The following is a 14,043-nucleotide window of genomic DNA, read 5'->3' as shown; positions in this document are numbered from 1 at the left end:
AGCACTCACTGTTGTAATCTGTTCTGATGTCTAGGAGGACAACCTTCCAAGTCTTCTCTCTCCAGCTACATTACCTGCTCGATAACTTGGCTCACGATACTTGCCCTGCCAATGATTCTTTACCCTAAGTGGAATACAGAGACTGCGAAGCTGACCTACAGTGGTTACCCCCCAGGGAGTGCTGGCGAGTCCCTTTAAGGTAGGGAGTATCCTGGCATGTTGCGGTGCAGGTCATTTAGCCTTCATCAGCCGTTGCCATTGTGGAACTAGACCGCCATCGGCTAAACAAGAGCCATGTTGTCCTCTTTTGTTAAGGGGCTATGTGGAAGAGGACTACAATCTCGAGAAAAAGAGGGGGTGTTCCACAAAAACAGCTACCTATCCTCACAACCTTTGGTGTACAATATCCACTTTAGCAAAGATTTGCAAGAATACTGTCAATTTTAATTGAACCAGAGGTGCATACATTTTTTTTAAAAAAAAAATCATATTTTAATCTTTACACATACTAAAACACATATAACACATAGATGTAAATCAGTCTTGTCTAGCAGAACACAGTAATGTGAAAATGTCAATGTATCCAATTGCCAAAATAGAAGTGAGGTTAGTACTACATAAACAAGTGATGAGATAGAAAGATCTAAATTATTGCAACCACTTATTAGTGAGGCAAAAACTGCTTCAACGACTTTTGAAGACAAATGTGTGGAACTAGGATATTCACATCGATTAACAACAACTATAGGGAGAAACAAGTACAAAAGTACAACAGAATGGTGCCTGTGCCAACTTTGAGGACCACCATCATCACTGTACAGTGTAATGGAAGATGCCAGATGATGCGATAGCCAACTGAAAATGCTGCTTCAGCCATATTAGCTTGGGGTGACATTCACCCAGACCCTGAGACTGACCCAGAGGCAATGAGTCACATATGGATTATAACTTCTAGTTCTTTGCCCATAGCCACAATTACAACAAACCTCCTACTTTCTCTCTCACAATATCCATTTGGTCAACTTCTGGCAGAGGTTGTAGGTTTATGTATCATCGCGCTACTGACAGCAATGCAGAATATTTAATGGACATGACTTTCTGGCCACAAGCCACAGGATGCTGGAAATCCGAGCCCATGTTCAATTTATTCTTTTGCTTTCCCACTGTCGTGGTTAAACAGAAAGGACAAGGTAATCTAAAATAAAACTCCATGGCAGAAACAAAATCCATATGATCTGTGTTAGTAGGTGACACCTTTATTTCTTTTTGGGTTAAACAAAGAAGTAACAATCATGTGTTAGTGAATAACATCACATTCACTGGCCTTTATTCATGCCCAATCAATAGGGAAGAGTAGTAGACATGGGTGAAACTAAAATCCCTGTTGGATGGCAGATACAGATCCGGTCAGTATTGAGGAGAAAGCGTAAAACACCCCAACCAAGAGGAACAGCTCGCAAACTACGCTGTCACCTCGAAAACGCAGAATCAGAGTAAAAGAGTTTTTATGTAATAGGTGAGTAAGGCTATCGAGAGAAACCTTACACTGTCTGTGGAAAAAAGAGGGAGGGAAGTGTGAGAGCATCACCAGTCCAGGAATAAAACAGAGGGTGATTCCACTAATGTCTGCCCAAACAGTGGGTATGAGGAACGATTACAGCCAGGACCAGGTGAGGAACCAGAAAGAGACTATTGTGGGAATCCCAGAGAAACTAAGGGTAACCAAAACAGGCGAACCAAAGAGTATTCAAAACCACCTTCTGACTACAAACACTGCAGTCTTAGATATCAAGTGCATTTCACAGAGTGTAACAAGAGAAAACACCCGATGAGTATGAAAAAGCTGCTTAATGGGAGACCAAGTCAATTTTCCAGAGAGTAAAAGAAGACATTTTCCGACAACAAACTCTGCATGTTAGGTTATGGAGCCCTAATACCAGAGCAGTGGTGGGCAGCCTGTAGCCCTCCAGATGTTTTAGCCTACAACTGTCATGATTTGTCACCTTTGATTATGCTGGATAGGGATAATGTGAGTTCTAGGCCAAATCAGCTGGTGGGCTCCAGGTCCAACCACTGTTCAACTCATAGACATACGACCAGTGACCTGCAAAGTTGCCTGGGATACAGAATCCAATTCACATAAGTGAATCACAAGGAACCATTTCTAAGGAATTTCATTTTGGTTGTAGAAGTGGCAAGACTTCAACATTGGCGCATAGACAAGTGCAGCAGCAAGAATACCAGCTATATTGGAGTGACAATTTAACACCGTAGAAAAGAGCCAACCCTGACCAACAACAATATTTTGGAAATTAAGTTTTGTTGATACTTTATCTAGATAATCCACTTTTTCCGTTGTCGCGTGTGTCACAGTGGGTATCCTGTGAAAGAAGCTGCAGGATAATCTCACTAATGTGCTCAACATACACATTTGGAGCAACTTTGATGTATAGCTTGTGAAGGGTTTCACATATAGGTTCATGGAATAGTCGAATACAGGGGTGTTGCTAGGTCTGGAAAAGACCCGGGGCTACGCTGATGTCAGAACTGTTGGGACTCGGGGCTAGGTAGCCGTTTGATTGTAGCTCTGGAGATTCTATCAGGGGCTACAACCAAAGGACCAGGGCTTATAGCCCCCTTAGCGCCCCACCCCCTAGCAAACGCCTCTGGTCGAATATTAGATGTGAAAATATGAGATCTTGGGAAGAAAGAAACTCATTCTGGAGGATAACTTTATCACTTAGTGTGAACGTCACTCAAATATTTTGATGAGTTAACGGCAACCAAGGGGGTAGTTTCCAAAGTGTGGAACTTGAGCTGCCCAGGAGTAATCCGCTTAAACTGAGATTACGTTATATTATGTGTATGTGAGACATGCAAATGCCTTCAAATCGCTGAATTGATTTTAGACCAAATACGTTTTATGAGGATCAACACCAATGACCGATTCTGCATCATGACCCCTATCTACCAATCCATCAGATTCTACCTTCACCCGCCTTTACCCTGAGACCAAGATCTAGTTAAACCCATTGCACGGTCACAACACGCTCTATTATCGGACTAAGTTTAGGTGCCATAAGGTGGTGTTGAAGGGCGCAGTACACATGTCTAATAACAAAACAAACATCTATAAAGAGAATAACTGTAGTGCTCCAAATATCAGAGACAAATCCTAAGCATCCATTCGTTTTGTAGAATCTTACTTGGGGATAAAAGAGCGTCTTTACTTGAGGTTAATATAACCTATTATACATTTTAGAGTGTGGCTGTGTGATGGATTCGTGGCATGCACCTCTCGCTTTTCACCCTATTCATTTGCGTCCCATTTTGAATCGAGTTTCATAGATGCAACCTTCCACAGTCACAACTCCTCTCCTCTTTCGTGTATTAGTTTGTCATACCCTCTTCTTCATTTGGCATCTTCTTTTTCTTTCCTTCAAGCCTTCCCTCTTTGCTCCTCCACTGCATTCAGCAGTGTGAAAGCCCCGGGCGGAGGCACGCTACGCCTCCTTTTGGAAAAGCCTAGGCACTACAGTGGTGATTTGAAGCAGCATGAAAACGTCGAGTGGTGGTTTATCAAGACGATGTAGCTTTTTGGGAACAAACCTTCCGAGCTTTAGTAGAGGAGGGAGATGAACTTTGCCTCTCTGCCCAAAGAGTCGCTGGGCTTCTCCGGAAGAGGAAGATCATTCCCCCTGCACAGAGTACAGAAAGCTAGGCACCACATTCTCCATGCCCTCGCTGGGGCCGTAAGAATCAGGGATTGGTCCGACTCTAGGCTAGGGATCAGTTTGAGAAATGGGGGCCAGTGAAACGAGGTGTATTAAGTTGTCTGTCCAGTTCAGATGAAAGGTATCCTGCAGGAAGTAGTGTGCACTGGCAATCCACTGTGCACAACTAAGCGACCTGCAGTTGCCCTTGGAATAACATTGGCCAAGTTTCACTGGTTAGGTCTCCCAGATCAAAATATCAATTGAAAAAAATGAAAAAAAGAGCCACATACTGGTGAACGCAAAGAAGTTCTGCATGTAGGCATCCTGACCAAAGATGATTTCTTTAAGCAATGCAAGCAGCTTTTCGTTTCTGGCCTGTATTGGGCTCCAAAACGATTTCCAAACATGAAGGAGAAGACTTTAGGGACTATTTCAAGACTCCGTGGAGACGGTCATGCCGGTGGAGACACATAGCTGGCAAACAATAGGAACATGTTCAGCAAAGGTGTACCACATCACTCCCTGGTTTCAAAATCATGACAATAACAAGGGTTCCGGCTAACCTATTACAGCAAAAGTCTAAAGTAAAACCATACAAAACTGGTCACACTAATAACTTAAAAAACATGAACGATTTATAGTCATTAAGTTCATTAGGAAAATATGGAATAAACACCAACCACCACAATAGGGCTCTCCAACAATCGCAACATGTCCATAAAAAAGCCTTCCCTGAGGATTTCAAGGGCCTGTGCAAAATCATGACTATAAAGATAGGGGGTTCACTGGCCCTATTGTAAAGAGACTCGCCACAGACCGGCAGAGAATCAAGCTCGAACCTGCTGCATCAGATCACAAAAGGCACGAATGTTGGATACAATTCTTTCATCTGCTCAACTTGAGGGAATCACAGGGAACATGACATAGGATTTCTAGCTAAATAACTGTGCGTGCAACTTAATCCTTTGGAACTGGCGCTAATGAGTCATCAAACTCATGGATGAACGGTCAAAAGCCTTCACTACCAACATATGCAATCTAGAATTCATCAAATAACAGGATTCATAAATTTGCAAAGCTGCTACACAGGCATCAAAGTGGAGGGGCTGGAGGTTATCCTCAAAACTTGGTCAGACTGCCCCTTGATTACTTGACAATCAGCCAATATGAACCATACGCCTTGCACCACCAAGAATACACATCATTAACCATAAAGGTACATGATAAACTACCAGAAAACATGCTGACTAAAGCAATCCGTGAACTCTTCCCATTCTCCCACATCATGTCAAATTTGAATTCCAAAATAGAAAGGATCATTGACATGGCGGCACCACACAGACATGTCAGTGAAAAACCCCTATTAAATGCTTCAACACAGGGGAGACTTGTCCATAATGAGTGAGGGGCGTTGACCCACCAAAACCCTCACCCATCATGGATGTGTCACACCGGCCCAGGATTGCTCCCTCAGCTGCTTGCTGCAGCCGTGGGTACAGGGTTGGCTTGAACTGTCAAGGGGAAACTCTGTTTCCCCGTGACAGTTTGTACCCCAGCCGTGCCTGTCCAATGGGCCGTGGCAATGCCGGGACGTTTTGCTTTCCCAGCCTTGCATGGCCCATTGGAGATCCACGTCTGACAAACTGCATTTTAGAGGAGGAGCTCCAGTGCCTGCCGGCATATTCAAATGGAACAGCCCGAAGCAGTGCGACATGTCAGTGCTCCAGCTCCGGCTCAAGCATGATCAGGAACCAGGAAGCACTCCTAAATGGTATTTTATTCTGTGCATCTATGGCCATGCATGTTAGGTGTTATTTGGCTAGACTGGCATTTTGAAGCAGCCAGTCTAGCCATTTCATACTGTGGCATAGCCTTTTTTTTTTTTACTGGGCATTAAAGATAAAGCAAAAATGGCGAGTCTTATATTATGTGTCTAAAGTGTACTACAATGAGCAGCCAGTTTAGACATGTTTATTGTGGCATGGTATTTTTAAAGGCAAAGACAACAGGAGTTTGTACTTATGTGGGGATACTGCCATATTTTGGCAAAGCCAGTGTGGACATGTTTATTGTATAGTATGATTACTGATATTATGTGCAAAGCAAACAGGAGTATGCTCTTATATATGAATTCTGGTATATATTTGTGCAGCCACCATGAAAAAGTATGCACACAGCAGTGTGGAAGTGTTTTTATACTGGCATGAATTGCAGGCAAAGTCATGATGAAAATATGTTGGGGAATGCTCCTATTCACTGTTAGTGACTTGCATGAACTGCATTTTTGGATTGGAGTTATCCCACAAAACCAATTGCAAACTGTCTACCTTTTTACCCAGTTTTTCACAGAAAGTGTACTGTATAATGCACCATTTTAACCCAATATCAAAAACCATTCCCGTGGGGAAAATCTCCCAAACGTCCCTTGGTTGGTTCGAGCACCTTCGGTACACCCGATTGCTCTGGCATATTTGCAGGAAATATTTACGTCCCCTCAAATGACATTTTTTTTTCCAGCAGCCACTGGTTCAACAGATAAACAAGAGGAAAAAAAAACAGCAAGGAAAGAGTGTCGGGCCACAGATGGTGGACAAAATGGCTAGATGAAGATAATCTTATCTGCAAAGTCAACGTTGGGGTTTACCATCAAGCGATGAAACAAAAAAAGAATACCCTTTCAGAGTACCCTATTAACCGGCCCACAAACAAAACCAGCAAATTACTGCAGAATACAGAATATTATTTGTACTTATAAATGCAAGTTTACCTTTGATCCAAAGAAATGCTATTCAGTGCACAACAAAACAGTTTCTTTTAATTCATAAGCGAAGCAAAGATTTTGTCATTTTTGACTCTAAACCAACTGCTCCGTGCCTATACATAGTCCATGCGTATGCACTTCTTCAGGTCAAAAGAAATCTATTTTACAAACATACAATAGTTGCATTAGTGTTGCTTTTAATAAGAGCACAAACATGAACATTAACTAAACGAACACACAATACATTTGTGTTGCATGAAAACAAAGAATTACTTCAGGCCTGTGCTCACAGGTTGGCACCACAAAGGCAGTGTACCGCCCACAACGCTCATGTAGTAACAGGTGTGACAAATCCAGAGAATTCACCCCCTTCTCCTCTTCCCCACTTTGGTACTAGGGATGTGAGCACGGGGACAGGGCAAGCAGTATCCTACTTGGGGTGACTCCCTCTTAGAAGACAGGTAATGCCTAAACAGCGATATGTTAGCCTCTGTTGTCTCGAGAGCCTGGTAGGTTTGTTGGCTATATGGGAGTTAAACTATGTAACAACTTGCAATTTCCTATACAAATGGCTGGTATATTTTCTGACCCTTTTCAGGTGCTGTCCAGACCTCAGAAGAGAGAGTGGGAGAGTGGGAGAAAGACCCACCCACTGGCAGATTGGAGGATCAAGGCGCAATCAGCAATGGAACAAGGGAGGAGAGTAACTCGCTAAGCTGCAGAGGAGGAGAGACCTCGCTCCTGGGAGGTGTAGTAGGAAGCTGGAAGCCCAGGAAGCCCAGGTCTAGTGTGGGGTATCAAACTGCAGCCAAGCACACTGAACACATGGCCCCCCTGCCAGGACATGGACCAGAGAAGCCCGGGCCAAGTGAGTCTCAAGCAGTGGAGAACGCTTGAGCAGCGAATGGCCAGTGCAAAGAGGAAGCAATGTCGAAACACTGCAGAAAGACAGCGGAAGGGAGCGCCAGCTCCATCTGACGAGGAGCTTGAAGATGAAGTCAGAAAGGAGAAGCCTACTAGAAAGCCTGCCTCTAGGAACACCATACAGGAGGTACATGGTCATTCCAGGGCACTGGAAGGAGGGCGGAAAAGCTCAATGAGATCCCAATGCAGGGTGAGAGAAACTAGACCCCTAGGCAGGTGTTGAGAGAAACTAGACCCCAAGATGGGAGGGATCAATCAGGCCCAGAGTGGGATGAGAGAAACTGAACCCAAAGGCAGAGTTTAAGTCAGGAGACCCCAGAGAGAGGTAAACGCCAAGAGATAACTAATTGGTGAAAATGCCACAAGATTGCTTGGTTGGGAGCCCAAGTAGAGTACCTGGTCTGGCGCTTCGAGCCATACAGTTCCCATGGATCGAAGTAGACGCACGAAGAAAGAGACTAACTGAAGACTGACACAACTCAAGGAGGGGAAACTTAAAGAGACATTTGGTGTCCAGACCTGAACTGTGCAACAGGGCAAGCAGACTCTCTTTTCCTCTCGCAATATGTGCTTTGGAATTAGCCAAATGCATAGCCACTACCCCGCATGCATCTGCTTTCTCATACAACTGATATGACACTTTGTACAACACTTCTGCAATAAGAATATAGTTAATTTCCACGACCAAAAAATAAAACTGTATCTACACACATAACAGACTATCCTCTTATACACAGCCCTCCAGCTTATTTCCCTCGTGTACCTCTCTCCACCCAAACACATGACAATTAGACATGGGTGGCTAGCAGGGACTCGAACAAGCGCTCGTAAACTTTAATGGCCATTATGCACACATGCATACTAGCACCTCCTAACTTTCCCATACTTCGGACCCCGCCGAGGGCGTTTAACCTACAGCATGCTGGGACCATACCCAGGGTGCGAGGCGCTATACAAATGACGAAATTAAATGAAAATGAAAAAACAGACATCTGGGTGGAGTTAGAAACCAGCCACCATGATTTAATTTGTACAAAGGCCCTTATTGCACCTGTGTCAAAGTTAGGTTTGTTTTGTTTCTAATGGTCGGGACAGGGTTCAGGATAGAACAGTTTTCTGGACGCCAGAGTTTGTTTATTTTGTGGGACATCTGACCGACACTTTAGACTCATTTATTTTCCTTTACAGTAGGACCGAAAACCTTATTGGCAGCTTAGGTTTTGGATGTTGCAGTAAAGAAATGCTTAGACCAAATTGCCTCTTAGTACGTCTCCTGGCTCAGCACGCAGACTACACCTCAAATCTGTTTTTTTTCCTCTATCTGTTAAATGAAGTTCAGCATTCCCCATACAGTAACCTTGCAGTTTTCCATCCTTATGGATTTGCATTTCATATGTTCACTGGTTAGTGTTCACCAATGCTTTTACTATGTCTCTACTCACTCCTTTTTGCTTTTACTCATTCACTTTCTGTGTTCAGTAGATTCTCATAATACTCACATGTGAGCAAGAGTGAGGAATTAGGAAACTTGCCATGTCAAAATAAAACTATGTGCAACCAGAGGTCAGTGCACATGGCAACCCGGCCCTCAAAACCCTCAAATAGAGCACTACAAATGCGTCCCAGGTAGTCCTATGTAAAGAAGCGCAAAGAAGCTGAGCCCAAAACTGAACATACACCGGACCACTAAAGATTCCACCAAGAGCCTGAACCCTCTCTCCTGCTAGGCCTTCAGAACCTGGGTAAGCAAGAACCAGATAGTGACACTGCATATCTGCAAAGCAACAACCTTTGTGTATGGGTATGTCTCTTTACGGCGTTTGGTTTATGTTAGGTCTCCCTTCCCTTCTTTTAACCCGCTTTACGGATCTACGTTCGAAATTTAATAGCCAAAAAAAGCACGCGATCATAACAAACCACAATATATGGAGATTTTTGTGAAAGCTACTTTTCGTTGTAGCTGTCATAGTAAAATAACCAACAGCAATAGACTGACATTTGGCTTCATGCATCTCCTGCATTGGATATGTTTTCTAATAGAAGGTGTGCCTCCTCCCCTCCACCCCCCATACCCTTCTGGATGTGCTTCCCTTACCCGCATCAACTTGAACATGTATATGTGAGGTCCTGGCACTGTTCTGCTATGAACTACTTTGCTGTGTCTACACCCTAAAGAGTAACTCTCCACCTCAGGCTTATTTATTTTGGCCAAATGCGTTATAGATATTTCGTCAGTTTAATGGCTGGTTACTGAATCTTCCTACGGCATCTTGGTGCCCCAAAGCAGTATGTAGGGCTTAGGATAGCACAAGTATGATTTGAAAAATACATAGTGTTAAACGCCTGGTAGGGGCTGGATTGGCCGATAAAGGACCCCTACTAGCTTCAGCCATTCGCTCAGGTCCCCTTGTGGGTTTAAGGGCATCAACCGCCAAGCCTATCCTCTCACTGGGCAATTAATGCGATTAAACACACGGAGGCTCTTTCTGAGGTGCTAAGTGGTTTTTGTTGTTGAGGCAATCGGTGCACGATGACAGTGCAAGCACGATTCCCTTTCAAACAATAAAGCAAGATGGCAGCCATGCAACTTAGAACTACGCTAAAGTCCCCTTTCTATGTTGCTGCCATCATCGGATCAGAGAGGAACAGGTGGATAGCAAATAGAGTGGCTTGCAGTGGGTAAACAGAGGAAAGGGAGTGTAGAGCAGGTGGCAGGAGATGTATTCGCCATGTTGTGGGGTGGAGGCAGGGAGGGGAAGTGGGGACTTGGGTTGGTACAAAAATGTTGACACACCGTTGATTCAAGCCCGACTTCCTAGCCTCCTGATTGGCTGTCGCCACTTCTCCTTGGGATTCAGTAGACTTGTCCGATTTTCCAGCATCCCAAAATCAGCTTTCAACTTATGTGTGGGTTTGGTGGGCTGGTCTGACTTTGATGGGTTTCTGATGTCCTATAAAAGATGCAGCTTTCTGATTCTCTATGGGTTATGCATGGCTGTTGGAGACAGAAATAGAAATAATCCCCACTGGGGGGAGGGCAGAAGAGCTTGTGCATTAGCCACAGAACGCATTTTGTGGGCGAATTTTTCACATTTAATTCTCTGAGTAACATTTTATTTTGTATTGTGCTTCTTTTATGAAATTCCTTAAAGTCTGACTTTCCTCTTTCAGAAACCCTTCGTAAAACCATTCGTCATTGTTTTTTTTTTTATCCCTCTGCCTCGAAACAAGACTACGACGTTCTCTTTCAAATTAATAGTTTGGCCGTCACAAAATTTTGCCCACACAGTTGCATCCAAAGAGTGCAATCTCCTGCGACTAAATAGTTCTAGGAGTTCTCCTTCCAAACAGTATTCTGTCTTGGCCATTAAAAAAAGTGGGTGCCCTCAGTATCTCCCACGGAACGGAGTTATCTCCTCTCTCCTCTAATCACTGACAAAAAATGTCATAAGCGATTATGTGGCCCCTGGGATTAACTCTTTGACTAGTCACACAAAGATGGGCACCGCTCTCTCTCAACTAAATCCTATTTAAATTTTCGAACTCCCCCTCATTTAAATCCTTTTTTTATTGTCCCCCTTTGCCTTAACTAAATCATATTTTAAATTTCTATTAAAGCATTGATGCCTAGTTTATAGTACTTTAGACCAGACTAACGTGAACTGCTTCGGTTGAACCACGAAGGTAGTTCAGGAAAGTTTAATTCGACCAAATTGCCTAATGTTCGAATAATTCAGAATTTGTCCAAGAAGGTTTTCCCATGCTTTGGGACCAGTGAACCATGGTCTATCCATGACAGCCGCTCCTTGCTGCAAGTGTAACAAATAAAAGCCCCTCCTACGGGTCAAGATAAAGCCTGCTTAACTAACGGCCAGAATAATGCAGGCCCGAGAGGAGTATGGTAGATTTCTTCACTGCTCTTTGCTGCAGCAAACATTCACATGTTGTATCATATTCCCGTAAAAGAGATTTCGGTCTCCTCTTCGAGCATTTCTGGTTTCCAAGGGCTGTTCATTCAATGCTGAAACCAAGTGTCTCTGAGCAAATGAAGCGGAATAAAGGCGGCTGTTATATCTAGTTTTTCATCCCCACAGAACCCAATTATAATCCCTTTCACCGCTAAACATCTCTGAATGCCTTTTGTCGAACGCTTGAAGAGCCTCGTGAATGCCGGCATGAGCAGTGCCACAGATGTACATGGTAAAGAAATCTGGCCCATTATGCACCCACCCATAGAAAGTCTAATGCTGGTCATCGCAAATGACTCACTGATGAGACCACCACTTGCGTCCCCCAATTTGATGCAGCAATCTGAACAATACCCAATCAGGGAACCTGGAAGGAGAGATGTGGCTCATCTGGCGCAACCAATAATGTGAATAAAACAGCTTAGCAAAAGAACACGTCTGCACCCAAAGCGGTAGGGCTCTATTGTCTGAGACCCTTCTTACAGACCCAAAATGTCAATTATTTTTGGAGCAGCTGCAGTGGTTTGCCTCTAGTCGTATGGAGCAGCAAAACAGCCCCGCTGTGTGGTTGTTTCAGGGCATTTTGTGGCTATTGCAGTACTTTGCTCATTATCTCGACTTCTTATTATGTAAGGCACCTGATGCAGGATTGTCCCATTTAGTTTTCTTCCATTGTGTTTCTGGTTGAAGCATGTGCTCCCTCAATAAATAAAAAATGCAAATCTTGAGGCACTGAGCATCGGGTTCAAATTAGGATTTTGACTAAATTTCTGCACAAAATCCACATGCCTGGCAGAATACTTCCTTATTTACATATCGAAACACAAATAGTCAAATATTGTGTTCATCAAATGTTTATTTTGATTTAATAAAAATAATACTTTAGAAATGTGCATTTCACATGTTTGAGTTAAAACTGCTGTATGAGGATAATGTGGCATTTACGTTCTTCAATATATTTATTGGCACAAGGTGTGGCTGTAACAAAATGATCAAAGAAATGTGTGATTCAAAAATCACCTACATGTATGAAATATGTTGATCACATAAACACACACACATTGTAAGGGTGCAGAAGGAGGAGACTTACTTTCAGGTGACATAGTGATTGCTATAGACTTTTATTTGCTAGATAAATAAAGAGAACCCCTATCTTTCCCTTTATTTTTTAGGGGTTTCCCTGCCTCAACTAAGAAGCTAATTGGTCTGTCAGGATGTCTTAGACACAGGGTTGCCCGACTCCAGTCCTCGTGGGCCAGAAACATGTCGGATATTCAGGATACCACTCATTAATATTCATGAGATACATTTGAATACAATGCTTCTAAATGTATGCACATTTTTTCTCATGAATATTGATGAAAGATATACTAAACACCTGTCAGGATTCCGGCCCTCAAGGACTGGAGTTGGAAAACCCTGTCTAAGAAACTTAAAGAGTCCACCATCCTGAGTCAAAATGTTCCCACCTCTGTCCCTTGCACTTATAACTAAACTACTAAGGTGCACCAAAGTTCTCTCTTCCAGGAGAATGACCCCCGCCTCCTGGACTGGGTTGCAGTTCTGGTTTCAAGTTCCTTACCAGGTGGAATGACTCCCTTCATCTAGTTTTAGTATTTCATGAACAAACAAAAGGATTGCAAATCCTCTAACGCTCTGTGTCAGAGTTTACTATTTTGTTATCCCAGGGGGAATGCTTCCCTTCCCCATGATCACTGGTTTCATCCTCCATGCAGGCTCGACTAGCAGGAGAATGTCTTCCTTCTCCTAGCTTTCTTAGGTTTGCTCTCACAGTTCTCAACACAGGAGGGGTTGGGTGGAAGGGCTCCCTTCCCCTGGCATTCCTCAGGCTTTATGTCAGAGTTCACAACACCAAGGAGAATGACTCCCTTTGCCTGGATTCTTGTACACTTAGGTTCACAGTTCACAACACCAGGGGGAATGCCTCCCTTCCCCATGATCACTGGTTTCATCCTCCATACAGGCTCAACTAGCAGGAGAATGACTTCCTTCTCCTAGCTTTCTTAGGTTTTCTCTCACAGTTCTCAACACAGGAGGGGTTGGGTGGTAGGGCTCCCTTCCCCTGACATTCCTCAGGCTTTATGTCAGAGTTCACAACACCAAGGAGAATGACTCCCTTTGCCTGGATTCTTGTACACTTAGGTTCACAGTTCACAACACAAGGGGGAATGCCTCCCTTCCCCATGATCACTGGTTTCATCCTCCATGCAGGCTCAACTAGCAGGAGAATGACTTCCTTCTCCTAGCTTTCTCAGGTTTGCTCTCACAGTTCTCAACACAGGAGGGGTTGGGTGGTAGGGCTCCCTTCCCATGACATTCCTTGGGCTTTATGTCAGAGTTCACAACACCAAGGAGAATGACTCCCTTTGCCTGGATTCTTGTACACTTAGGTTCAGAGTTCACAACACAGGGCAGAATGACCCCCCTCCCTATGCTTCTTGTATATTTTGTTTCACAGGTACTCCCTCTATTAGTTGGTTCTGGCAGACCTGGTTCACTCCCCTGACAGGTACTGCTTCAAAGAAGATTACTTATACTGGTCTTCCCTTGTGGGTGCGGGTCCCTGACCCGTACCTCTTTACTACGTGGATTTGACAGACTAGGTACTGCCACGAAGAAGATGACTTGAGATATGTTTCGATTTTTGGGTTCT

General features: G+C 43.8%; 1 protein-coding gene across 3 annotated transcripts in view; it reads right to left on the bottom strand.

The window, feature by feature from the left end:
- Positions 1–14,043, bottom strand: part of PARD3B (par-3 family cell polarity regulator beta) — a 2,582,324-nt gene that overhangs the window by 363,148 nt on the left and 2,205,133 nt on the right. The gene's annotated exons all lie outside the window — the stretch shown is intronic.

This window comes from Ambystoma mexicanum, chromosome 9, assembly GCF_040938575.1.
Source record: "Ambystoma mexicanum isolate Mex_15411 chromosome 9, UKY_AmexF1_1, whole genome shotgun sequence".
NCBI lineage: Eukaryota > Metazoa > Chordata > Amphibia > Caudata > Ambystomatidae > Ambystoma > Ambystoma mexicanum.
The sequence above is the reverse complement of the archived record's forward strand: the minus strand, read 5'-3'. Positions and strand labels throughout refer to the sequence as shown.